This window comes from Trachypithecus francoisi, unplaced genomic scaffold (genome assembly GCF_009764315.1).
Source record: "Trachypithecus francoisi isolate TF-2019V2 unplaced genomic scaffold, Tfra_2.0 Lachesis_group19, whole genome shotgun sequence".
Lineage (NCBI taxonomy): Eukaryota > Metazoa > Chordata > Mammalia > Primates > Cercopithecidae > Trachypithecus > Trachypithecus francoisi.
Genome location: NW_022681464.1, coordinates 32,613,507 through 32,639,085, shown reverse-complemented (window position 1 = coordinate 32,639,085; position 25,579 = coordinate 32,613,507). Strand labels below are relative to the sequence as shown.

General features: G+C 42.4%; 1 protein-coding gene across 5 annotated transcripts in view; it reads right to left on the bottom strand.

Annotated features, from left to right (window-relative positions):
* TMEM241 (transmembrane protein 241) overlaps positions 1-25,579 on the bottom strand; it is a 146,906-nt gene that overhangs the window by 34,800 nt on the left and 86,527 nt on the right. The window lies entirely within an intron of this gene.

Sequence of the window (25,579 nt, the reverse complement as noted above, 5' to 3'; positions counted from 1 at the left end):
CTGAATTGTGGCCTTTCCCTGGTCCCACAAAAGGAACGTTGGCTGCTGGCATGGGCCCCCCCACCCAGTCTGGGTACAGCCAGGAGCCCTTCAAGTGTCCTTCTCTATCAAGAAGAAAACAATGCACATCAGTGGCTACTTTTCATAAAGATCTCTTAAAGCCTGTGGATAAGGCACATGTACATTTTCTGAAGGCAAGGAGTATACATTTCAGAATCCCCTTGCAGCACCCCTTAGTAACTCAGTTTATTCATCTCTACAGCAAAATGTGATTTGCTGATTGTGTGGCCATCTCCAAAATGTTGGGGGACCAGCAATATGCCTGGTGGCCCTGCCATGTTTCCAATGGTCACTGACTGAGCATGTGCTCAGGACAAAGCATCTAGTCCCTGCTCTGTGTGATAGCAGGATCAAATTCACACATAACAATATTAACCTTAAATGTAAACGGGCTAAATGCCCCAATTAAAAGACACAGACTGGCAAACTGGATAAAGAGTCAAGATCCATCAGTGTGCTGTATTCAGGAGACCCATCTCATGTGCAAAGACGCACACAGGCTCAAGATAAAGGGATGGAGGAGGATATACCAAGCAAATGGAAACCAAAAAAAAGCAAGGGTTGCAATCCTAGTCTCTGATAAAACAGACTTTAAACCAACAAAATTCGAAAGAGACAAAGAAGGCCATTACATAATGGTAAATGGATCAATTCGACAAGAAGAGCTGTCTATCCTAAATATATATACACCCAATACAGGAGCACCCAGATTCATAAAGCAAGTCCTTAGAGACCTACAAAGACACTTAGACTCCCACACAATAATAATGGGAGACTTTAACACCCCACTGTCAATATTAGACAGATCAATGAAACAGAAGGTTAACAAGGATATCCAGGACTTGAACTCAGCTCTGCAACAAGCAGACCTAATAGACATCTACAGAACTTTCCACTCCAACAGAATATACATTCTTCTCAGCACCACATCACACTTATTCTAAAATTGACCACATAATTGGAAGTAAAGCACTCCTCAGCAAATGTAAAATAACAGAAATCACAACAAACTGTCTCTCAGACCACAGTACAATCAAATTAGAACTCAGGATTAAGAAACTCACTCAAAACCACACAACTACATGGAAACTGAACAACCTGCTCTGAATGACTACTGGGTAAATAACAAAATGAAGGCAGAAATAAAGATGTTCTTTGAAACCAATGAGAACAAAGATACAACATACCAGAATCTCTGGGACATATTTAAAGCAGTGTACTGAGGGAAATTTATAGCACTAAATGCCCACAAGAGAAAGCAGGAAAGATCTAAAATCAACACCCTAACATCACAATTAAAAGAACTAGAGAAGCAAGAGCAAACAAATTCAAAAGCTAGCAGAAGGCAAGAAATAACTAAGATCAGAGCAGAACTGAAAGAGATAGAGACACAAAAAACCCTTCAAAAAAAAAATCAATGAATCCAGGAGCTGGTTTTTTGAAAAGATCAACAAAATTGATAGGCCACTAGCAAGATTAATAAAGAAGAAAAGAGAGAAGAATGAAATACATGCAATAAAAAATGATAAAGGGGATATCACCACCAACCCCACAGAATACAAACTACCATCAGAGAATACTATGAACACCTCCACACAAATAAACTAGAAAATCTAGAAGAAATGGATACATTCCTGGACACATAACCTTCCCAACACTAAACCACGAAGAAGTTGAATCTCTGAGTAGACCAATAACAGGCTCTGAAATTGAGGCAATAATTAATAGCCTACCAACTAAAAAAAGTCCAGGAACAGATGGATTCACAGCTGAATTCTAGCAGAGGTACAAGGAGGAGCTGGTACCATTCCTTCTGAAACTATTCCAATCAATAGAAAAAGAGGGAATCCTCCCTAACTCATTTTATGAGGTCAACATCATCCTGATACCAAAGTCTGGCAGAGACACAACAAAAAAATATAATTTTAGATCAATATCCCTGATGAACGTCGATGTGAAAATCCTCAATAAAATACTGGCAAACCGAATCCAGCAGCACATCAAAAAGCTTATCCACCATGATCAAGCCGGCTTCATCCCTGGGATGCAAGACTGGTTCAACATACGCAAATCAATAAACGTAATCCAGCATATAAACAGAACCAAAGACAAAAACCACATGATTATCTCAATAGATGCAGAAAAGGCCTTTGACAAAATTCAGCAGCCCTTCATGCTAAAAACTCTCAATAAACTAGGTATTGATGGAACATATCTCAAAATAATAAGATCTATTTATGACAAACCCACAGCCAATATCATACTGAATGGGCAAAAACTGGAAGCATTCCCTTTGAAAACTGGCACAAGACAAGGATGCCCTCTCTCATCACTCCTATTCAACATAGTGTTGGAAGTTTTGGCCAGGGCAATCAGGCAAGAGAAAGAAATAAAGGGTATTCAATTAGGAAATGAGGAAGTCAAATTGTCCCTGTTTGCAGATGACACGATTGTAAATTTAGAAAACCCCATCGTCTCAGTCCAAAATCTCCTTAAGCTGATAAGCAACTTCAGGAAAGTCTCAGGATACAAAATCAATGTGCAAAAATCATAAGCATTCCTATGCACCAATAACAGACAAACAGAGAGCCAAATCATGAGTGAACTCCCATTCACAATTGCTACAAAGAGAATAAAATACCTAGGAATCCAACTTACAAGGGACGTAAAGGACCTCCTCAAGGAGAACTACACATCACTGCTCAACGAAATAAAAGAGGATGCAAACAAACTGAAGAATATTCCATGCTCATGGACAGGAAGAATCAATATCATGAAAATGGCCATACTGCCCAAAGTAATTTACAGATTCAATGCCATCCCCATAAAGCTGTCAATGACTTTCTTCACAGAACTGGAAAAAAGCTACTTTAAAGTTCATATGGAACCAAAAAAGAGCCTGCATTGCCAAGACAATCCTAAACAAAAAGAACAAAGCTGGAGGCATCATGCTACCTCACTTCAAACTATACTACAAGGCTACAGTAACCAAAACAGCATGGTACTGGTACCAAAACAGAGATATAGACCAATGGAACAGAACAGAGGCCTCAGAAATAATGCCACACATCTACAACTATCTGATCTTTGACAAACCTGACAAAAACAAGAAATGGGGAAAGGATTCCCTATTTAACAAATGGTGCTGGAAAAACTGGCTAGCCATATGTAGAAAGCTGAAACTGGATCCCTTCCTTACAACTTATACAAAAATTAATTCAAGATGGATTAAAGACTTAAATGTTAGACCTAAAACCATAAATACCCTAGAAGAAAACTTAGGCAATACCATTCAGGACATAGACACGGGCAAGGACTTCAGGACTAAAACACCAAAAGCAATGGCAACAAAAGCCAAAATTGACAAATGAGATCTAATTAAACTAAAGAGCTTCTGCACAGCAAAAGAAACTACCATTACAGTGAACAGGCAACCTATAGAATGGGAGAAAACTTTTGCAATCTCCCCCTCTGACAAAGGGCTAATATCCAGAGTCTATAAAGAACTCAAACAAATTTATAAGAAAAAACAACCCCATAAAAAGTGGGCAAAGGATATGAACAGACACTTCTCAAAAGAAGACATCTATGTAGCCAACAGACATATGAAAAAATGCGGCCGGGCGCGGTGGCTCAAGCCTGTAATCCCAGCACTTTGGGAGGCCGAGACGGGCGGATCACGAGGTCAGGAGATCGAGACCATCCTGGCTAATACGGTGAAACCCCGTCTCTACTAAAAAATACAAAAAACTAGCCGGGCGACGAGGCGGGCGCCTGTAGTCCCAGCTACTCGGGAGGCTGAGGCAGGAGAATGGCGTGAACCCGGGAGGCGGAGCTTGCAGTGAGCTGAGAGCCGGCCACTGCACTCCAGCCCGGGCGGCAGAGCAAGACTCCGTCTCAAAAAAAAAAAAAAAAAAAAAAAAAAAAAAAAAAAAAAAAAAAAATGCTCATCATCACTGGTCATCAGAGAAATGCAAATCAAAACCACAAAGAGATACCATCTTACGCCAGTTAGAATGGCAATCATTAAGAAGTCAGGAAACAACAGATGCTGGAGAGGATGTGGAGAAATAGGAACGCTTTTACACTGTTGGTGGGAATGTAAATTAGTTCAACCATTGTGGAAGACATTGTGGCGATTCCTCAAGGATCTAGAATTAGAATTACCATTTGACCCAGCAATCCCATTACTGGGTATATACCCAAAGGATTCTAAATCATGCTACTATAAAGACACATGCACATGTATGTTTATTGCAGCACTATTCACAATAGCAAGGACTTGGAACCAATCCAAATGTCCCTCAGTGATAGACTAGATTAAGAAACTGTGGCACATATACACCATGGAATACTGTGCAGTCATAAAAAAGGATGAGTTCATGTCCTTTGCAGGGACATGGATGAAACTAGAAACCATCATTCTGAGCAAACTATCACAAGGACAGAAAACCAAACACCTCATGTTCTCACTTATAGGTGGGAAATGAACAATGAGATCACTTGGACACAGGGTGGGGAACATCACACACTGGGGCCTGTCCGAGGCAGGAGGCTGGGGGAGAGATAGCATTAGGAGAAACACCTAATGTAAATGATGAGTTAATGGGTGCAGCAAACCAACATGGCACGTGTATACCTATGTATCAAACCTGCACGTTGTGCACATGTACCCTAGAACTAAAGATTTAAAAAAAGAAAGAAAGAAAGAAAGAAACCCAACAGGTGAAGAACAATCCCATTTCTGTAAAAACGGAAAACCTCAGGAATGTGTGTATAAAAAAAAATTTCCAAAGAATATACTCTAAAATGTCTAATATGGTAGAGTCCCATAAGCTTTTTTTTTCATTTACTTTCTACATTTTCTACAATTAGCTTTTTGAACTTTTTAAATGAAGATAGTGGACTAAGTGGTTTCTAAGGTTTTTTTTCTAGAGATGCCATGGGTCAAAATTAAAGTCACAAGTTAAGGGGAAAGTTATTTGCTTCAATAATAGTGAATATCCACTACAGTTAAATACCTATAGGAAAATTCAAACCCTGACCAGGAAACCACGCCATTTGCATTCCCACACCCCGGCCCATGCCGGCTCATGTCTAGGGAAGGCTGGCATTCAGCTCTCCGGATGGTTGGGCTGCAGGTGTCCCTAAGGTGCACCCTGACAGCCTGGCTCTGCTCTGCCGAGCTGCAGAGTGAGTTCCTGGCTCCCGTGACAACCTACTTCCCTTACATTCATCTGTTCTCCATTAGTCTTCAGCAGCCTCTCAGTTTCCTGGAGGTGTTTTCTACATTGTACAGTAAAACTGTACTGTAAAGATAAATGCGACAGCAGCAAAGCACGGGGGTCCAAACACAAGCACCCCTTCCCTAGGGGACTGCTCACCACCATCACAGTCAGATGCTCAAGCAGCACCCACACGAGAGGAGAGCCACCAACGTGGAGCCTTTCAGAAAAGGCCTATGGGCAGCCTGGGCAACTACCGAGACCTCATCTCTACAAAAAATTGAAAAATTGGCCCGGTGTGGTGGCTCACACCTGTACTTCCAGCTACTCGGAAGGCCCCAGCCCAGCGGGAGTGTTCAGCGAGAGGCAGAGCCCCGGAACAGTGGTGTTCACTCAATTAAACCTCATGGTCTGAGAGTGTGCCGTTTTCCATAATTAGTCACAGCCCCTGAAGGTGCCGGTGTGGGGCATGACCAGAGCAAGAAACGCTTCTGCAATGCTACCGGGAAGACTGAGCTCACCTTCTTTACCTTGGCACTGAGCTGAAGATCTGTTAGAAACCCTCTCCAACCGCAACGTTCAGGAGAAATGGTGGCTACCGCCCAGAATAACAAGGTCCCAGCCACAAGGTGTCCTTTTCCCAGCAAGTGAAACCCGCCCCCGTCACCACCTGTAGTACAGGAGACGCCACAAAGCAAGAGGCCCCAGGGCTCTGCTCAGGAAGCTGCCGGGCCTGTTTTTCCTCCCAGTGACCAACAAACAGGAGGGCATGTTCAGCACGTGGGGCTCTGCTTTCTGAGCATGGCACCATTACAGCATCCACATCCGATTTTTAAAACTGAAGTATAACATAAATACCGTGTAGTGTATGAGGCACAGGAATCTCAAGTACACAGCTTGCTGAGCATTTATACCCATTAACACCCACACAGCTGCCACTTGGACAGAGACACCGGCCCTTCCCAGCATTGCACCAGGCTCCACAGACTCCTCCCAATCCATTCACCCATCCCGAATCCCCTCTGTGGCCACGTGCCCTTTCCTACTGCAGTGAGGATTCTAGTGTGCGGACAGATGAAATTTATGGACTATTTCATCTAGTTAGGTGCTATTATGAATAAAGCTGCCATAGATTTTCTTTTTTCTTTTTTTTTTTTTGAGATAGAGTCTTGCTCTGTTGCCCAGCATAGAGTGTGGTGGAGTGATCATAACTCACTGCCGTCTTGAACTCCTGGGCTCAAGCAATTCTCCCACCTCAGCCTCTCAAAGAGCTGGGAGCACAGGCACACACCACTACCCCTGGCTAATTTAAAAAGAACTGTTCTTTGTAGAAATGAGGTCTCACTATGTTGCCTAGGCTGGTCTCAAACTCCTGACCTCAAGCGATCCTCTTACCCTGGTCTTCCAAAGCCCTGGGATTACAGGCATGAGCCACCACACTTGGCCTTGAACATGTATTTTTTTTTTTTTTTTTAAATAACAGCCTTACTGAGATATAATGCACACACTATAAAATTCACCTCATGAAAGAGTACAATTCAATAGCTTTTAGTATACTCACGGTTATGCAACTACCACCACCATCTAATTCCACAACATTGAACATATCTTGTTGTGAACATATGTCTTCATTTCTCTTGGGTAAAGACTGGGGGGGGGGATTACTGGGTTATTATGTAGATGTTGTTTAGCTTTGGTGTCTTCTAAAGCATAAATGTCATTCTACAATCCTTACCAACATTTAGTATGGCCAGTGTTTTCACTGTAACCATTCTTTTGGGTGTGTGATTTCCACATCAGAGTTAATACCACTTTGTCTCAATTCCCCCTTCTCTTACTACTAACCAAATACAAAATGAAAGCTGAAATTTCACCTATCAACAGAGGACTCATCTAACAATCTTTTTTTTTTTTTTTTTTTTTGAGACGGAGTCTGGCTCTGTCGCCCAGGCTGGAGTGCTGTGGCCGGATCTCAGCTCACTGCAAGCTCCGCCCCCCGGGTACACGCCATTCTCCTGCCTCAGCCTCCCGAGTAGCTGGGACTACAGGCGCCCGCCACCACGCCCGGCTAGTTTTTTGTATTTTTTTAGTAGAGACGGGGTTTCACCATATTAGCCAGGATGGTCTCGATCTCCTGATCTCGTGATCCACCCGTCTCGGCCTCCCAAAGTGCTGGGATTACAGGCTTGAGCCACCGCGCCCGGCCCTAACAATCTTTAGGACTGACTTTTTTTTTTTCCTTTTCTTTAAACACCAGTGTAGCACTTCGAAAATGTTAGATAAAATGATGTATCAGGTCCGCTGAGATATTTCAAAAATTGAAAAAAAAAAAAAAAACCACCAGCTAACAGTAACTGCTTAACATACATTATTTTAAATAATTCTTGGCCGGGCGCGGTGGCTCAAGCCTGTAATCCCAGCACTTTGGGAGGCCGAGACGGGCGGATCACGAGGTCAGGAGATCGAGACCATCCTGGCTAATACGGTGAAACCCCGTCTCTACTAAAAATACAAAAACTAGCCGGGCGAGGTGGCGGGCGCCTGTAGTCCCAGCTACTCGGGAGGCTGAGGCAGGAGAATGGCGGAAACCCGGGAGGCGGAGCTTGCAGTGAGCTGAGATCTGGCCACTGCACTCCAGTCCGGGCGACAGAGCGAGACTCCGCCTCAAAAAAAAAAAAAAAAAAAAAAAAAAAAAAAAAAAAAATTCTTGTAACATTTCTGTGAAGTGCATACAATTATTCCTATTTTACATACAAGCAAACTGACACATAAATAAGTTATTTGATTTTTGCAAGGTCGTATTGCCAGAGAATGAGATTCTTACCCAGGTCTTTCTGTCTCCAAAATGCTGGGTTGCTTGTCACTACTCTACAGTCTCATCTCCATAGCTGGTTATAAGACAGGCCACCCTATACACCTGCTGAATGCATTTGCTGACATAACATCTTTGCACAAAGCAACATGAAAAAAAAAAATATCAGGGAAAAGAAAACCTTCATAAAAACATGAGTATTGAAACTAGGTTATATATTACCTAATTCTTAGAGTAAACATTCTTTAAAAAGCCCAACTATAACCTGAGGAAAATAATAATAAGCATGGCTGATTTCATAGAAGATACAGGCTTCAAATAATTAGGACTGATCAGATCTGGGTGGTTCACACAGCAATAGCTCAATAACCCAATCAAAGATGCATCTACTGTCTGCCTATGGGCTCAAAACTGGGCCGGCTAACTGTCGGGGATAAAATAAGGCACTCTGTCAGTGCTTTAAAGTGAACTCTTATTCTGATTTATGGAGTGTTCTAACTATCTGTGAAGGACAGAATGTATATAGCATACTCCAAAGAAAGATGAAATTTAATAACTGCCAAAGTGTTGTATTCCCTCATCCTAACATTTTAAGGGCGCACGAAGGAGTAAAGTGCTCTGAATGGCACAGCCAAATGGCAGCAAATGTTTGGTAATTTGGAATAATAGGATCAACACTGCTCCCAGTGAAATTTCCAAGGCGAGAATGCAACGCTTGAAGTTATGAGAACACCCCTACTCCCGCCTGAAGGAAAAAATATGTTTTCACAGATAACAAGCCCTCCCTTTTTGGGCAGAGGGCAAGGCACAGGTAGCAACTGGTGACTGCATCACTGAAACTGAAGACTTCAAATTTCAAGAAGATAAATCTAACACTGGGTAAAAAAGCAAACTCTTTTGTTCTTTTCTAGAGGGGGAGGGGTAGTCACTGTACAAAGGACTAACCCGAGACTTGAAAATAATGACTCCTAATTCCATGTGGACTACAAATTTTGGAGGTACTGTAAAAGTCACCAACTCTTTTGCAATTCAAATTATGCCTCTGGGTGCTCTGCTAGGTGCTGGGGATGTAACCTTGAGTAAGATGTGCCCTGCCTTCCTCGGGCTCACAGGCTGATACAGCAGGTGGATTGCTGGGAAGTACAGTTACCTGATTCTTATTTTTTTTCTGTTTTCCTTTACTTTTCTTCTCCCGAAGGGGAGAAAAGGTCAAGTGGTGGGCATTTGATACATCAAATCTTGACTAATCACCTACTATATTCAAGGCCAACCGTAACCACACTGGAAAATTGTGCAGAAAACATATAAAGCCTCAAGTGGGGAATAACGGCCTGAGGGTGAGGCAGGAAAGAAACAAGACAGAATTCTTCTTGGACACAGATGCAACCCTGGGCCTGCCCCTTGTGCATCATGCCCCACCCTTCCCCACCCCAGAGCTCACACAAGAAGACTGACACGGAAATGTGGCCAGGGAGACCCTGTTCCCCACACAATCCTCCCCCTCAACCCTTCTCCCGTCAAACTGCACAGAAACAACCAAAATTACAAATTCAGTCTCACGGCTAGTTGTATTTACATGATACAATGCAATTAGTTGTTGACTTAAAAACTTTTCTTGGCCGGGCGCGGTGGCTCAAGCCTGTAATCCCAGCACTTTGGGAGGCCGAGACGGGCGGATCACGAGGTCAGGAGATCGAGACCATCCTGGCTAACACGGTGAAACCCCGTCTCTACTAAAAAAAAACTACAAAAAACTAGCCGGGCGAGGCGGCGGGCGCCTGTAGTCCCAGCTACTCGGGAGGCTGAGGCAGGAGAATGGCGTAAACCCGGGAGGTGGAGATTGCAGTGAGCTGAGATCCGGCCACAGCACTCCAGCCTGGGCGACAGAGCGAGACTCCGTCTCAAAAAAAAAAAAAAAAAAAAAACTTTTCTTGTTACACACTTGACTAACTGGCTATTTTGGAGTCCTATAAAAAAGCACAATTTGCTTGTACTTCACTGTCTGGCCTTAAAATCAGACACAGTCTACTTACACATAAACAAAACAACACCAAAAATCTTTATCTAAAGAACGACCAGGTAAGCTCAAAGTGCCAACGCAGAGTGAAGAAGGGGAAAGGGGGCCGGCTGGGCACGGTGGCTCATGACTGTAATTCCAGCATTTTGGGAGGCCCAGGCAGGCGGATCACTTGAGGTCAGGGGTTCGAGGCCAGCCTGGCCAACATGGTAAAATCCTGTCTGTACTTAAAAAAAAATACAAAAATTAACTGGGCGTGGTGGGGCAGGCCTGTATTCCAGCTACTCAGGAGGATGAGGCAGGAGAATTGCTTGAAATTGGAGGCAGAGATTGCAGTGAGCTGAGATCGCACCACTGCACTCCAGCCTAGGTGACAGAGGGAGACCCTGTCTCAAAAAAAAAAAAAAAAGAAAGAAAGCAAGAAGGAGAAAAAAAGCAAGTTTGGACTACTTTTTGTAAGAGAGGAGAGCAATTTTAAGCAGAAAAAAATGGGCGAATAACTACACTTTACACAAATTCCACTTTTGGAGATGGGACAAGAAAACAAGTGTGAGGAGGCATCCGGGTACCAGGCCACCAAGATGTCTCTAAGGCACAATGTAACAGAACAGTTATTTTCACAAAATTGCACCAAGTAAATATCTACTAAAATTCTTTCAAATTTACATGTCACGCCTTTCTATCATTGATGCATCCAAACTTAGCTTTCCCATAAAAAAGTCGACTCCTTCAAATTTCCCAAGAGCTGCTTCATCTGGGTCTGCTGTGACTACGGCAGTCACTCTGCTGACACAGGCCATCGGTCCTCGCCATGGTCTGCCCTCTGGTTTGGGCACCAGCAGAACTTGATGTGTTCTTTGCTAACTACCCTATGTTCAGCCACACCCTAGGGAACTTAGTTTAAGGGATACACACAGAGGGTCTTTACAAAGAAAACCAAACCCCTATAGAATAAATGGCACAAAGAAAGGAAGGAATGGGTATATCACAAGAACATGGAACATGGGGCAATGCAGTTACTTTACGAGATATATGCAGAATTCCATCCTTCTCTGTTTCTGATGGGAGTGCAAAGGTGTGCAGAATAAAATCAGTTTTTGAGTGAGCACTCACCCCACACTTGTTTACTGGATACCATCCTACAATAAACCAAGCACACATCAATTCATCCCCTAGAGGAGGCCTTGCAAATGTTCCCATTAACTGGCTTTTTATGTTGCAAAAACGACTTTCATTTTTTAAAAAATTATCTGGGCTACTAACGGCAACCATAAAAACCTTAGAGTCAGGAAATGTACAGAAAGTAAGGACATCTCCCAGTACATGAACAAATGATAAATGAGCGAATGCATTCAAGTCAGAAGTTGTGAAACAGAATTGTTACCCTATTTTTGCAACACAGAAAATTGTGACGATCAAAGGCACTAAAATTAGCTCGGAAAAAATGAAGACGACATAACTGGAAATAAATAAAAAAAAACAAAAATAAGAACCTTATTCAAAACAGCAAAATGTCCACTCATAGCACTCATTTCTCTATGAATTATTTTGACAATAGGAAATGGAATTTAAAAATTTTTCCTGAATCCAAAACTGTATTTCCCCTCCCACGTTCCCTCCAGGAAAACCTTGTTCATAAACAAACAACTCCCAGATAACTAACTTCTTGGCTGGCTGTTTCCATGCAAATGGCAGCTCCCAAACTTGCCACTTCATGTTCCTGTCGCCTCATCGGTGATGTCATGGAAAGACATCAGACATGCTGTTATTATTGCCGAGCGAGAGTCTGCAAAGGAAATTATGCTGCTGCCTCTAGCTTTAATTTTCCATGAAAAATTATTCTCATTGCCATAGCCGCTGAGACAGTGAAAAAGAAAAATGATTTAATTAGGGAACAGCCATAATTAGATTTTTTAAGCATGGTCTTTCAACATAAAAGTTACACTACAGTACAGCTTCATGTGGTTTAATAATGTATTTTCATCACGTTCCAGAACATATGAAGTTGTTGAATAACAACTGAAGGGAGAAAAGGAATACTAAACTGCTATCAGAAAGTTATATCTGAAACAAGCTTTGAAACGTGATGGGAAGGAGGAGTGAGGTGTCTTCAGCAGCTAAGATGGGAAGAACCTCAAGTAGTGAACTGGGGAGAGGAGCCCCCTCTTTTGTGATTACCGTTCACCATCTAGGAGGTGGAGAAAGACAGTAACAGGCTCCCCACTCAAGAGACAGTGGCAATCAGGATGAGAATGCAAGGATGACTAGAAAGAAAAAAATAGGCCGGGCGCGGTGGCTCAAGCCTGTAATCCCAGCACTTTGGAAGGCCGAGACGGGCGGATCACGAGGTCAGGAGATCGAGACCATCCTGGCTAATACGGTGAAACCCTGTCTCTACTTAAAAATACAAAAAACTAGCCGGGCGAGATGGCGGGCGCCTGTAGTCCCAGCTACTCGGGAGGCTGAGGCAGGAGAATGGCATAAACCCGGGAGGCGGAGCTTGCAGTGAGCTGAGATCCGGCCACTGCACTCCAGCCTGGGTGGCAGAGCAAGACTCCGTCCCAAAAAAAAAAAAAAAAAAAAAAAAAAGAAAGAAAAAAATAACAGTAGTAATAGAATACAAAGTAGAAAAATGAAGAGAACCAACTCTGTTCAGCATAGGCTTGACCTAGTGAGAGCAAAGTGTGATGGGCTTTGTAAACATACTTCTAGGATTTCCCCTGCTGTGTGTGTGTGTGTGTGTGTGTGTGTGTGTGTGTAGAACTATGATTACAGACTATGAGAGATTTGTTTGCTTGTCACTTCCTCAGAAGTTCAAGGTATGAGTCAATGTTAAGCCTTGAAACTTCCCTACAAATGGATCTCAAAAAATTAGTGAAGGGTAAAAAATTACACTATTTAGATAGTCATGAAATCTGTGTGATTCCACATTTTGAAAAATTCATCTTTTTCTCATAATTCCACCAGAAACATCGAGAGTTTTACCAATGGTCTTTGAGATATTCTAAAATTCTGAACATGGAATCTTAATAACACATGTTGACCACACTTTCATGAGTTCATCATATATTTCAAACAGGTTTAATTTTATCTAGTAAAGTGACATAACCAAGACTCCTTCTTAGCTCGATATCGTGGCAATAGATCAAGACACATGTTAACATGTCACTGAAGAAAGCAAGACATTAGACCTTCACCCAAGCTCCTGAAACCTGGAAAAATAGCAGGAGAGATAGGCAGTTGAAACTCAGAAAAATTCCTAGGCAGCTAAGAGATCTTAATAATGGTACATCAAACAGAGGCTGAAATTTTACCAGCTGACTCTTTCTGACTCTTAAGGGAAACTCCTATATGGGAAACATGGTCAGGGATGGCGGTCATGTTACCCACAAGGAGGCGTTGTTATGGAGACAGCTTTGAAGGATCCCTGGCAATTCCAGTGTATAATTAAGGCCAGTGAGTGATCACAGAACAGCCAGCAGGGTGGTCTCCATGGAAACCACCAAACATACATTTTCACATGCAGAGCAAATGTTCTGAATCAATGACTCTTTATATAGGTTTAAAAACATTGTGAATGATGCATCAATTGCTTCTTTTGTGAGACAATAACTGATTAAATATGCTGTGAGAGACCTTGTCCTCATGTACGCTGAATTCTGAGCAGTGTCTAGAATAGACAGTCCACAACTAAATTCACTACCAGAACTAGTGAATACAAACAGTAAATTCAGACCCAGGAAATCACTGGTTAATTTCATGAGAGAATTAAAACAGTAGATTGATGGAGATAAGGAAGACCTGCCAACTGCAGGCTCTCATTAATCTAGGGCTGTCTACATATTATTTAATCCTCTCAATAACACAGACATTATTATTGCATTGTTGACAGATAAGAAAAAATGATTCATACACCTAGAAAGTGGCAGACAAGACTCAAAAGCTGGGTCAAAATTAAGTCTTGGTCTAGGTCCGTGTGACTCTACATAATGCTCTGTGTCTGCAGAGCACTTTTGCACCCCCCCGACATTTTCACATACATTATCTCATATATTCTGCTTTGAAGCACATAGGATCGCAGGTTCTAGCATTTTCTAATTTTGCAACATGTCCCCCCGGATCCTTGATTCTGTGCCCAACTTCTGCACCCACAATGCACTCCAGGTGCTAGGACTTACATGGGACCATATCTAAGAAGACTTTGCCCATCTTTCACTTTGACAGTATGAACAGCATTCCATCCTAAGGAGCAATGGGAAGGAAAATCCCATGCCATAAGTGTAACAAGGTCTCACTCTGTGGCTTAGGCTGGAGTACAGTAGTGTAATCATAGCTCACTGCAGCCTCAAACTCCTGGCTCAAGCAATCCTCCTGCCTCAGCCTCCCAAGTAGCTGGGACCAGAGGTACAAGACACCATACCTGGCTAATTTTTAAAAACTTTTTGTAGAAATAGGGTCTTGCTATGTTGCCCAGGCTAGTCTTGAACTCCTGGCCTTAAGCAATCCTCCTGCCTTGGCCTCCCAAAGTGCTGGGATTACAGGCATGAGCCACCACACCCAGCCTATACGTATAAATTCTGACTGTCCAAACAAAGCAAAAAGAGGGATAAACAATCCAGTTAACTGCTTGTAGCATTTACAACACAATCATCCACAAGAGAAGGCAGAATTTGGAGACAGGGGTGAAAGAAGGTCAGATTGCTGTATATTTTCTATTTTAATCAGTCTATTACATAATTTTAAAATCTGGCAAACGCTTTAGTAAGTAGGCACTGATAATTAATAATATAGTTCCTAGCAGATCATTATATAATGCTACAATTGAATGTAAATGTGATTAGCATTTAGTCTTGAATACCAGATACAATAGTCAACACTGTCAGAGCTTGTTATCATTATAATGTTTTTGCACTATCTTTGGATATCTTTCTAGTTCAGACTCCTTGCTTTACGGATGAAACAACGGAGGATTACAGGGTGTCTTAGTCCATCTGGGCTGCTATAACAAAATACTATAGTCTGGGTAGCTTACAAACAATAAAGATTTGTCTCTCACAGTTCTGGAGGCTGGTAAGGCCAAGATCACAGCCCCTGCAGATTCCGTGTCTGGTGAGGGCTGCTGTCTCAGAGATGACACTTTTTCATGGTGTCCTCAGGGTGGAAGAAGCAAGGCAGTTCTCTGGGACCTCTTTTACAAGGATGCCCTTGTAATGCCCTTCATGAGGGCTCTGCCTTCATGAGCTACTCATCTCCCAAAGTCCCCACCTCTTACTACCATCACCATAGGGCTTAGGATTTCAGCGTATCAATGAGGAACAGAAACACTCAGACCAGAGCAAAGCGGTTCAGTGAATAATGACCAAAGTCAAACAGTGAGTACTTCTTCCTTTCCTTTTCCCCCCTGAAATCCCAGTCTCTCTACCACACACCTCACGGAAAAAGACTAGAGCCTCCGTGTGTGCCTCTCTCCTATCACTGCCCAGGACATTTCTAGTACCACCTAAACTGTAAGACTCTAGTGCCTGAGCAACATAACAAGATCTCATCTCCACAAAAAAATAAAATTAGCCTGGCATGGTGGTGTCTGCCTATAGTCTCAGCCACTGGGGAGGCCGAGGCAGGAAGATTGCTTGAGGCCAGGAGTTTGAGGATACAGTTGCATGATCGCATCACAGCACCCTGGTCTGGGAGATATAGAGATCCTGGTCTCTAAAAAAAAAAAGAGAGAGAGAGAGAATCGAGTATATCTTTTTTTTTTTTTTTTTTTTTGAGACGGAGTCTCGCTCTGTCGCCCAGGCTGGAGTGCAGTGGCCGGATCTCAGCTCACGGCAAGCTCCGCCTCCCGGGTTCACGCCATTCTCCTGCCTCAGCCTCCCGAGTAGCTGGGACTACAGGCGCCCGCCACCTCGCCCGGCTAGTTTTTTGTATTTTTTAGTAGAGACGGGGTTTCACCGTGTTAGCCAGGATGGTCTCGATCTCCTGACCTCGTGATCCGCCCGTCTCGGCCTCCCAAAGTGCTGGGATTACAGGCTTGAGCCACCGCGCCCGGCCGAATCGAGTATATCTTAAATCCCATGGAGTTGCCGGCTGTTTCAGGCCAGCAGTACATTCTGACATAGTTTTAGGGAAGGGATAGGGGAGGCAAGTGAGGTGCCTAGGCTGCAGCATTTGAGGAGGTGCTTGTTCACACTCAGGCACCAACCCAGCACTGCACGGCCCGAGAGTGAGGGCCACCTTCATCTTGGTCCTGTGTATATGAAAGAAGAAATTCTAACAATGGAAAATACAAATGAAACCAAATCAAGAGACTTATTCTGAGCAAGCTATGAGCAATTATTTTTGCAGGGCCATAGAAAAAACAGACTAAGGCTAGGTTTTCTGCCTGTCATTGTCTTCCGGACATGAGATGGTGGCAGCAATTTATGGCATCAGCTTTAAAGGAAGAAAGTGATCTTACATGCTGGGCACGGTGGCTCACGCCTGTAATCCCAGCACTTTGGGAGGCCAAGGTGTGTAGATCATGAGGTCAGGAGATGGAGACCATCCTGGTTAACACAGTGAAATCCCGTCTCTACTACAAATACAAAAAAGTCAGCTGGGCGAGGTGGCGGGTGCCTGTAGTCCCAGCTACTTGGGAGGCTGAGGCAGGAGAATGGCATGAACCCGGGAGGTGGAGCTTGCAGTGAGCCGAGATTGCGCCACTGCACTCCAGCCTGGGCAACAGAGAGAGACTCTGTCTCAAAAAAAAGAAAAAGAAAAAAAAAAAAAAAGAAAAGAAAAAAGAAAGAGAGCTTACAGAGGCAGCTTTGAAAGGAGGAGCAGAGGCTGGCTCCTCAGGCCCCACGAGCGTTGCCACTGATGTCTGGGGAAGCTTCTCCCCTGCTAGCTCTTGCGCCACATAAACTTACTCTGATCTCTGCTGCTTCTTCCCAGTGATGCTGAGAACTCAAGTCGGTTTGAAGTTAACAAGAGTAAGACAAGACACTACCCAATCCAGGCAGAATTCTCATGTGAGGATTGAAATCTGCTGGAGAAACTGACTAGAAGAAAACTATAAACTCACACACACCGCATCTTCCTTACACGTCTACACACGTCCCTGCACTTCTCTTCAATCTGTTGGCTTTGTTCTGCCTGAGTGCTTTTACATCATATGTGAGAAGGGATCCTGAGACTTTATGAAGATGCAGTTAGATTTTACATGCCCAAATTTACCAAAATGAGCGATTAGTTTTTAAAGGGTTGCTAAATATTCCAATACTTTTGGCTTCTTAAATTTTTTCTCAAATTCCCAGAGAGAAAAAAATAATAATAGTGATAACAACATAAAGTGACTTCGAAGGCACTTTTCCCCCATGCTAAGTATTCTCAGATCTGAGGAAGACACTGAAAAAAGGTGAGGACCAGAGAGAGACATGGATGCCTTCTCTCAGAACTTGGAACTGATGAAGCTGATGTAACATCTTCAAAAGGACCCAAAATGGGTCCTTTTGGAGCAGTGAAGAAAGCCCCTTGGCCCCCTGAATGACCTCCCTCCCTGTGTATTTTTGAATCTTTATATAATCCTGACTCTCCTCTGGCACCACTGAAACATCCTTCTGAGTCACTTTCTGAACATGCTGGCACCCAATGTAGGCACAATGACATCATGGGAATGCCGTATTGCTAAGTACGATTTTGTTGTATTTCAAATGTCAGCACGTTTTGATGTGTAGGTGGTCCAAAGAATAGATACATATTCTACCACGGAGGATCACCAGCTTATTTTGAAACAGGAAAATGTGAGAGAGAGAGAGGAGACTGCTTGATGTACTCAAGGTTGGAAGAGATAGATCTTAATGGCTCATTGAATCCAATTTTTATTTAAGAAGAATTTGCATTAAACCACAGCAGCCAATTAAAAATCTTTCCTCTTCTGAATTAAGTATTGAGGAGAAAATTATAAACCTCCCTCAGAATTTAAGAAAAGACAAATACAATAAATAAAAAAGAGACTTGAAACTAGTGGTCAAATAGGTAAAGTCATATACACAGGAAAAAAAAAATGTCCTAAATCCTAAAAAAACTTCCTTCTAGTCTATTTGCAGTCAATTTCTTTCTCTAAGAAACCACTGGTCCTACTCTCTGACTATAAATTTACTTTTTCTTTCTTTTTTTTTTTTTTTTGAGACGGAGTCTCGCTTTATCGCCCAGGCTGGAGTGCAGTGGCCGGATCTCAGCTCACTGCAAGCTCCGCCTCCTGGGTTCACACCATTCTCCTGCCTCAGCCTCCGGAGTAGCTGGGACTACAGACGCCCGCCACCTTGTCCGGCTAGTTTTTGTAATTTTTTAGTAGAGACGGGGTTTCACCGTGTTAGCCAGGATGGTCTCGATCTCCTGACTTCATGATCCATCCGTCTTGGCCTCCCAAAGTGCTGGGATTACAGGCTTAAGCTACCACGCCCGGCCGGAGATTTTCTTTAATTCCTCTCAAAAGGGTTTTATAGTTTTCAGTGTATAAATCTGATACTTCTTTGTTGTTAAGTTCCTAAGTATTTTTTCCTTTTTGATGCTATTGTGAATGTAATTGTTTTCTTAATTTTATTTTTATAAACATGATTTTTCATTACTAATATATAAAACTTTGAGCGGGGCGCACTGGCTCATACCTGTAATCCCAGCACTTTGGGAGGCTGAGATGGGAGGATCGCGTGAGGCCAGGGGTTTGAAACTAGCTTGGGCAACATAAGACCCTGTCTCTACAAAAAAAATTTTTTTAAGTAAAACTACAGTTTTATTTATTTATTTATTTAAGACATAAGGTCTTGCTCTGTCACTCGGGCTGCAGTGCAGTGGTGATAATAGCTCACTGCATCCTCAAACTCCCGAGCTCTGGTGATCCTCCTGCCTCAGCCTCTTGAGTAGCTGGGACTATAGGCACATGCCACCATGCCAGGCTACTTTTCTTATTCTTGTAAAGACAGGATCTCACTATGTTGCCCAGGCTGGTCTCAAGTGATCTTCCCACTTCAGTCTCTGAAAGTGTGAGGGTTACAGGCATGAGCCACCACACTCTGCCTTCAACTATTTTTATAGTTTCCTTGGGATTTTCTATATATATATGATGGTCTCATTTGTGAATAAAGACAGTTTTATTTCATCCTTTCCAATCTTGATGCCTTTTTTTTTTTTCCCATTGCACTGCCTATTGCATTCCTAAAAACTCCATTACAATTTTCTTTTTGAGACAGAGTCTCGCTCTGTCACCCAGGCTGGAGTGCAGTGGCGCAATCTCAGCTCACTGCAAGCTCCGCCTCCCGGGTTTACACCATTCTCCTGTCTCAGCCTCCCAAGTAGCTGGGACTACAGGCGCCCACCACCTCACCCGGCTAGTTTTTTGCATTTTTTTAGTAGAGACGGGGTTTCACCACGTTAGCCAGGATGGTCTCAGTCTCCTGACCTCGTGATCCGCCCGTCTTGGCCTCCCAAAGTGCTGGGATTACAGGCGTGAGCCACCATACCCAGCCTACAATTTTCAATAGAAATGGTGAAAGTGAACATTCTTATGTTGCTCCCAATCTTAAGGAGAAAGTATTCAGTCTTCCCCTGTTAAAGATAACGTTAGTTATAGGATTTTCACAGATTTTATCAGGTTCTCTTATATTACTAGTTTTTTGAGAGTTTTTATAATGAATAGATGCTAGATTTTGTCATGATTTTTCTGAACCTATTGAAATGATCATGTATTTTTGTTCTTTATTCTGTGAAAATAAGGCATTACATTAATTAATTTTCATATGTTAAACCAACTACGCATTCCTGAGATAAATCTCACTTGATTATGGTGTATAAATCTCACTTGATTATGGTGTATGGGGTATAATTCTTTTTATATGTTGCCAAATTTGGATTGCTAAGATTTTGCTAATATATTTGTTCCTATGTTCATGAGGAATATTGGTAATTTTCTTATTAATTTGTTTTGTCTGCCTTTACAGCTGGATAACTCATCTCATAGAATAACTTGGGAGTTATTCCCTCTTCCTTTAGTTTCTAAAAGAATTTGTTTTAAAAAATTTCTTCTTTAAATATTTGATAGAATTCATTAATAATGCCAACTGGGGCTGAGATTTTCTTTTCCTAAAAACCTAAGAAAGATTTTAAATTACTACTTATTTTTATGTACTTGTTACAGATGTATTCAGATTTTTTTTTTTTTTTTTTTTTTTTGGAGGCGGAGTCTTGCTCTGTCGCCCAGGCTGGAGTGCAGTGGCCAGATCTCTGCTCACTGCAAGCTCCGCCCCCCGGGTTCCCGCCATTCTCCTGCCTCAGCCTCCCAAGTAGCTGGGACTACAGGCGCCCGCCACCTCGCCCGGCTAGTTTTTTGTATTTTTAGTAGAGACGGGGTTTCACTGTGTTCGCCAGGATGGTCTCGATCTCCTGACCTTGTGATCCGCCCGTCTCGGCCTCCCAAAGTGCTGGGATTACAGGCTTGAGCCACCGCGCCCGGCCTGTATTCAGATTTTTAATTTATTCTTGAGTCAGTTTTACTTATTTGTGCCTTTCTGGGAATTTGCCCATTTCATTGAAATTGACTAATTTTCTGTCATAAAGTTATTCAAAATCTGAAGTTATTTACAATACACAATCCTTTTAGCTTCTTTTTTTTTTTTTTTTTTTTTTTTTTTGTTGTTGAGACGGAGTCTCGCTCTGTCGCCCAGGCTGGAGTGCAGTGGCCGGATCTCAGCTCACTGCAAGCTCCGCCTCCCGGGTTTACGCCATTCTCTCGCCTCAGCCTCCCGAGTAGCTGGGACTACAGGCGCCCGCCATCTCGCCCGGCTAATTTTTTTTTTGTATTTTTTTAGTAGAGACGGGGTTTCACCGTGTTAGCCAGGAGGGTCTCGATCTCCTGACCTCGTGATCCGCCCGTCTCGGCCTCCCAAAGTGCTGGGATTACAGGCTTGAGCCACCGCGCCCGGCCTCCTTTTAGCTTCTATAGGATCAGTAGTAACATCATTTCTTTCATTTCCAATGTTGATAATTTGCATCTCTCTCTCCTCTCTTCTCCTTTCTTCTTCTCTCTCTCTCTCTGTCTCTCTGTCTCTCTCTCTCTCTCTCTCTCTGAGAGAGGGTCTCACTCTGTCACCCAGGGTGGAGTGCACTGGCATGATCACAGCTCACTGCATCCTTGACCTCCCAAGTGATCCTCCCATTTCAGCCTCCCAAATAGCTAGGACTACAGGTATGTGCCACCATGTTCAGCTCATCATTTAAAAAACATTTCCTGTAGAGATGGGGCTTCACTGTGTTACCCAGGCTGGTCTTGAATTCCTGGGCTGAAGTGATCTTCCTGCCTTGGCCTCCCAAAGTGCTTGGATTATAGGCATAAGACACCATGCCTGGCCTCTTTTCTCTTATTTTCTTGGTTTGTCAGTGAATAGCCAGAGGTTTGTCAGTGTTGCTGATGTTTTCAAAGAATCAACAAATATACATTATTTTTCTGCTTTCTATTTCATTAATGTCCACATTAAACTTTATTATATCTTTCCTTCTGCTTACTCTGAGTTTAGTTTGCCCTTTTTTCTTTTCTAGTTTCTTAAGATGGAAGCATAGGTTATTGATTTGAGACGTTCATTCATTTCTGAAATAGGCGTTTACAGATACACATTTCCCTTCAAGCACTACTTTAGCTGCATCTATAAATTTTGACATGTTGTATTTCTGTTTTCATTTGGTTCAAAATATTTTTAATATCCATCGTAATTTCTTCCTTGACCCACAAACTATTTAGAAGCATATTTAATTTACAAATAAATGGGGTTTTCCTAGATTTTTTCTGTTGTGAATTTCAAATTTAATTCTGCTATGGTCAGAGAACATACTTTATATGATTTCAATCTTTTAAAACTTGGGAGTTGTGGCTGGGCGCGGTGGCTCACACCTGTAATCCCAGCACTTTGGGAGGCCAAGGCAGGCGGATCACGAGGTCAGGAGATCGAGACCATCCTGGCTAACATGGTGAAACCCCATCTCTACTAAAAATACAAAAAATTAGCCAGGCGTGGTGGCGGGTGCCTGTAGTCCCAGCTACTGGGAGGCTGAGGCAGGACAATGGCGTGAACCCGGAAGGCGGAGCTTGCAGTGAGCCGAGATCGTGCCACTGCACTCCAGCCTGGGCGACAAAGCGAGACTATGTCTCAAAAAAAAAACAAAAACAAAAAACTTGGGAGTTGTTTTGTCAGCCAGCATGCTATCTATTGTGGAGAGTATTCCATGTGTACTTGAGAAGAATGTGTATTCTGAAATCAGTTGGTGGAGTGTCACATGAATGTCAGTTATGTCAACTGGTTGACAGTGTTGTTCAAGTCTTCTATGTACTTCTATATTCATGCTTTTCTACTGAGTTGTTCTATCAACTGCTGAGAGCGCAGTACTGAAATCTCCAATTACTATTGTTAAATAATCTATTTCTGTTTTCTATGACTTGTTGCTTCACATATCTTGGGGTGCTGTTTTAGGTGTATACATATTTAGAACTGTTATATCTTCCCAGTGCATTAACACTTTTATCATTATTAAACGTCCCTATTTTTTTATCTAGTAATATTTCCTGTTATAAAGTCTATTTTGTCTGATTTTAATACAGCCACTATACCCAGCTCTCTTATGGTAACTGTGTGGTTCTTCCATCCTTTTACTTCCAGCCTACTTTTGTCTTTTAGTCGAACTGTTATAGACAGCAAATAGCTGGGTTTTGTTTTTTAAAAAATCCAATGTGACTATCTCTATTTTTTGTCAGGTATTTAGTCTATTCATATTTAATGTAATTACTGATATGGCTGCTAGCAACAAATCTCCTAGTTTTTATTCATGTTTTTATTTCTCTTTCATATGTGAAGAATAGTTTTGCTGTATATCAAATCCTTGGTTGACAGGTTTTTCTTTCAGCATGTTGAATGTGTCACCCCACTGCCTTCTGGCCTCCACTGTTTTTGAAGAGAAGTTAGCCACTAATTGCACTGTTGTTCCCCCATATATGTTGAATAATATCTCTCTTGCTGCTTTCAAGATTTTCTCTTTTGTCTTTCAACAGTTTGATCATAACGTGTCTAGGTCTTTTTGTTTATCTTACTTGGGACTCACTGAACTTCTTGAATTTGTAAATGAATATTTTTCAACAAATTGATTTCTTCAAATATTGTTCTAACCCTCTCTTCTCTTCTGGGATTCTTATTACACATATGTTGGTTGCTGTATTTGACGTCTCACAGGTCTCTGAGGCTGTGTTCACATTTTTTCAATTTAAAAAAACAAACAAACCTGTTTTTGGCCAGGCGCAGTGACTCATGCCTGTAATCCCAGCACTCTGGAAGGCCGAGGCGGGTGGATCACCAGGTCAGGAGATCAAGACCATCCTAGCTAACATGGTGAAACTCCATCTCTACTAAAAATACAAAATATTAGCTGGGTGTGGTGGCACGTGCCTGTAGTCCCAGCTACTTGGGAGGCTGAGGCAGGAGACTCACTTGAACCTAGGCAGAGGAGGTTTGCAGTGAGCTGAGATGGCGCCACTACACTCCAGCCTGGGTGACAGAACGAGACTGTCTCAAAACAAAAACAAACAAACAAACAAACAAACAAACCCTATATTTTTAGATGGAATTATTTCATTTACTTTACCTTCCAGTTCACTTATTCTTTCTTCTGCCATGTCAAATCTGTTGAGTCCCTCTAGAGAACTTTCAGTTCAGTTATTGTATTTTTTACCTCCAGAATTTCCATTTGGTTCTTTCTTTTCCTTTCTGTAAATACTTTATATCTCTTTATTGAGATTCTGTATTCACTGAGTCTTTGCTTCAATTCTTTAAACATGGTTTCCTTTTGATTTCCGAATAAATTTAAATAGCTGTTCTGTAGTATCTTTAGGCTAAATACTACATCTGAGGACAGACACTCAGAGATAGTTCTTACTGACCACTTTTTTACTACACACAGATCACATTTTGCTTCTCTGAATGTCTCTCATGTTTTTATTGAATACTGAATCTTTTACATAACATACGGTAGCAACTCTGAAACCTGACTTTCCCCACAAGATTTGTTGTTATTGTTGTTTTGCTTATTTAGTAATTTTCCTGGACTAAATCTGTGAATGTGAAATCTGTCTCCCATGTAAGCTACAGCTGCTTATGTCTTTACTCAAATTTTTTTCTTGTTTTTATTTTTAATTCTGGCATCTAAGGGTCATCCTCATGTCTGCATAGCTTAGTGTTCTGGCAAAGACTAGTCAGAAATTTTGCTCCAACATCTTGGGCCAGAAAGGCTTTCCCTTGCTCCTGACTCTGTGTGCAGGCTGGGAGAGCACATTCAAACCTCAGGTTGTTTTCACATCTGCCCTGGCTTTTACTTTCTGCTAACTCTTTCACAGCTCCTCTGTGTGTGTATGCAGGCTCCGCTGGCCAGGAATATGTGAGCCTGTTCCATCACTACTGCTCATATACAGACCAAGTTCAATCTGAGATATATTAAAAAAAAATCAAGCCCCTGATAGCTATCTCATCTCTCAGAACTACCTATTAAGTCCCCAACTAGACCACTGGTCCACTGCTTGTTCCAAAGAGTTGGAACTATAGCTGTCTCATCTCTCAGAACTACATATTAAGTCCCCCACTAGACCACTGGTCCACTGCTTGTTCCAAAGAGGACTATAGCTGTCTCATCTCTCAGAACTACATATTAAGTCCCCCACTAGACCACTGGTCCACTGCTTGTTCCAAAGAGGACTATAGCTGTCTCATCTCTCAGAACTACGTATTAAGTCCCCCACTAGACCACTGGTCCACTGCTTGTTCCAAAGAGGACTATCAACTCAAATTAGTAAAGTTACTGGTCTTTTGTGTTCATGCACCACCAAGTTGGCCTATTTAACAGACAATCCTCCAAAGAGAGTGAACCCCTCTTGGAAGCGGTGGTAAGGCTGCTGGTTTTCACAGCCTAGCCTGCTCTGGTTGAACTATCACACTGGGGAGGAGGGAATGGGAGTGATGATAGGCAAGGACACCACAGATTCGTTCTGTTCCTACCCAAGGTTAATAGTTTTCATGAACAAATGCTTCTCAGTTTATTGTATACCTTTGGTCAAATTTTAGGGAGCTGAAATGGATGTTTTTGACAGTCTTCTTCCAGCTTTCTAGCTGTTTTTTGGGAAGAGGTTTCATCAACCTCCTCACTCTGTCATGCCAGAAATCAATATCTCAGCTACTTTTTACATTCTGCTAGAATTGGAATTATTAATGCTATTAAAAAATAGGCCATGTGGGCTGAGTGCGGTGGCTCATACCTGTAATCCCAGCACTTTGGGAGGCTAAGGTGGGTGGATCATTTGAGGTCAGGAGTTTGAGAACAGCCTGGCCAAAATGGTCAAACTCCATCTCTACTAAAAATACAAAAATTAGCAGGGCATGGTGGCGCGCACCTGTAATCCCA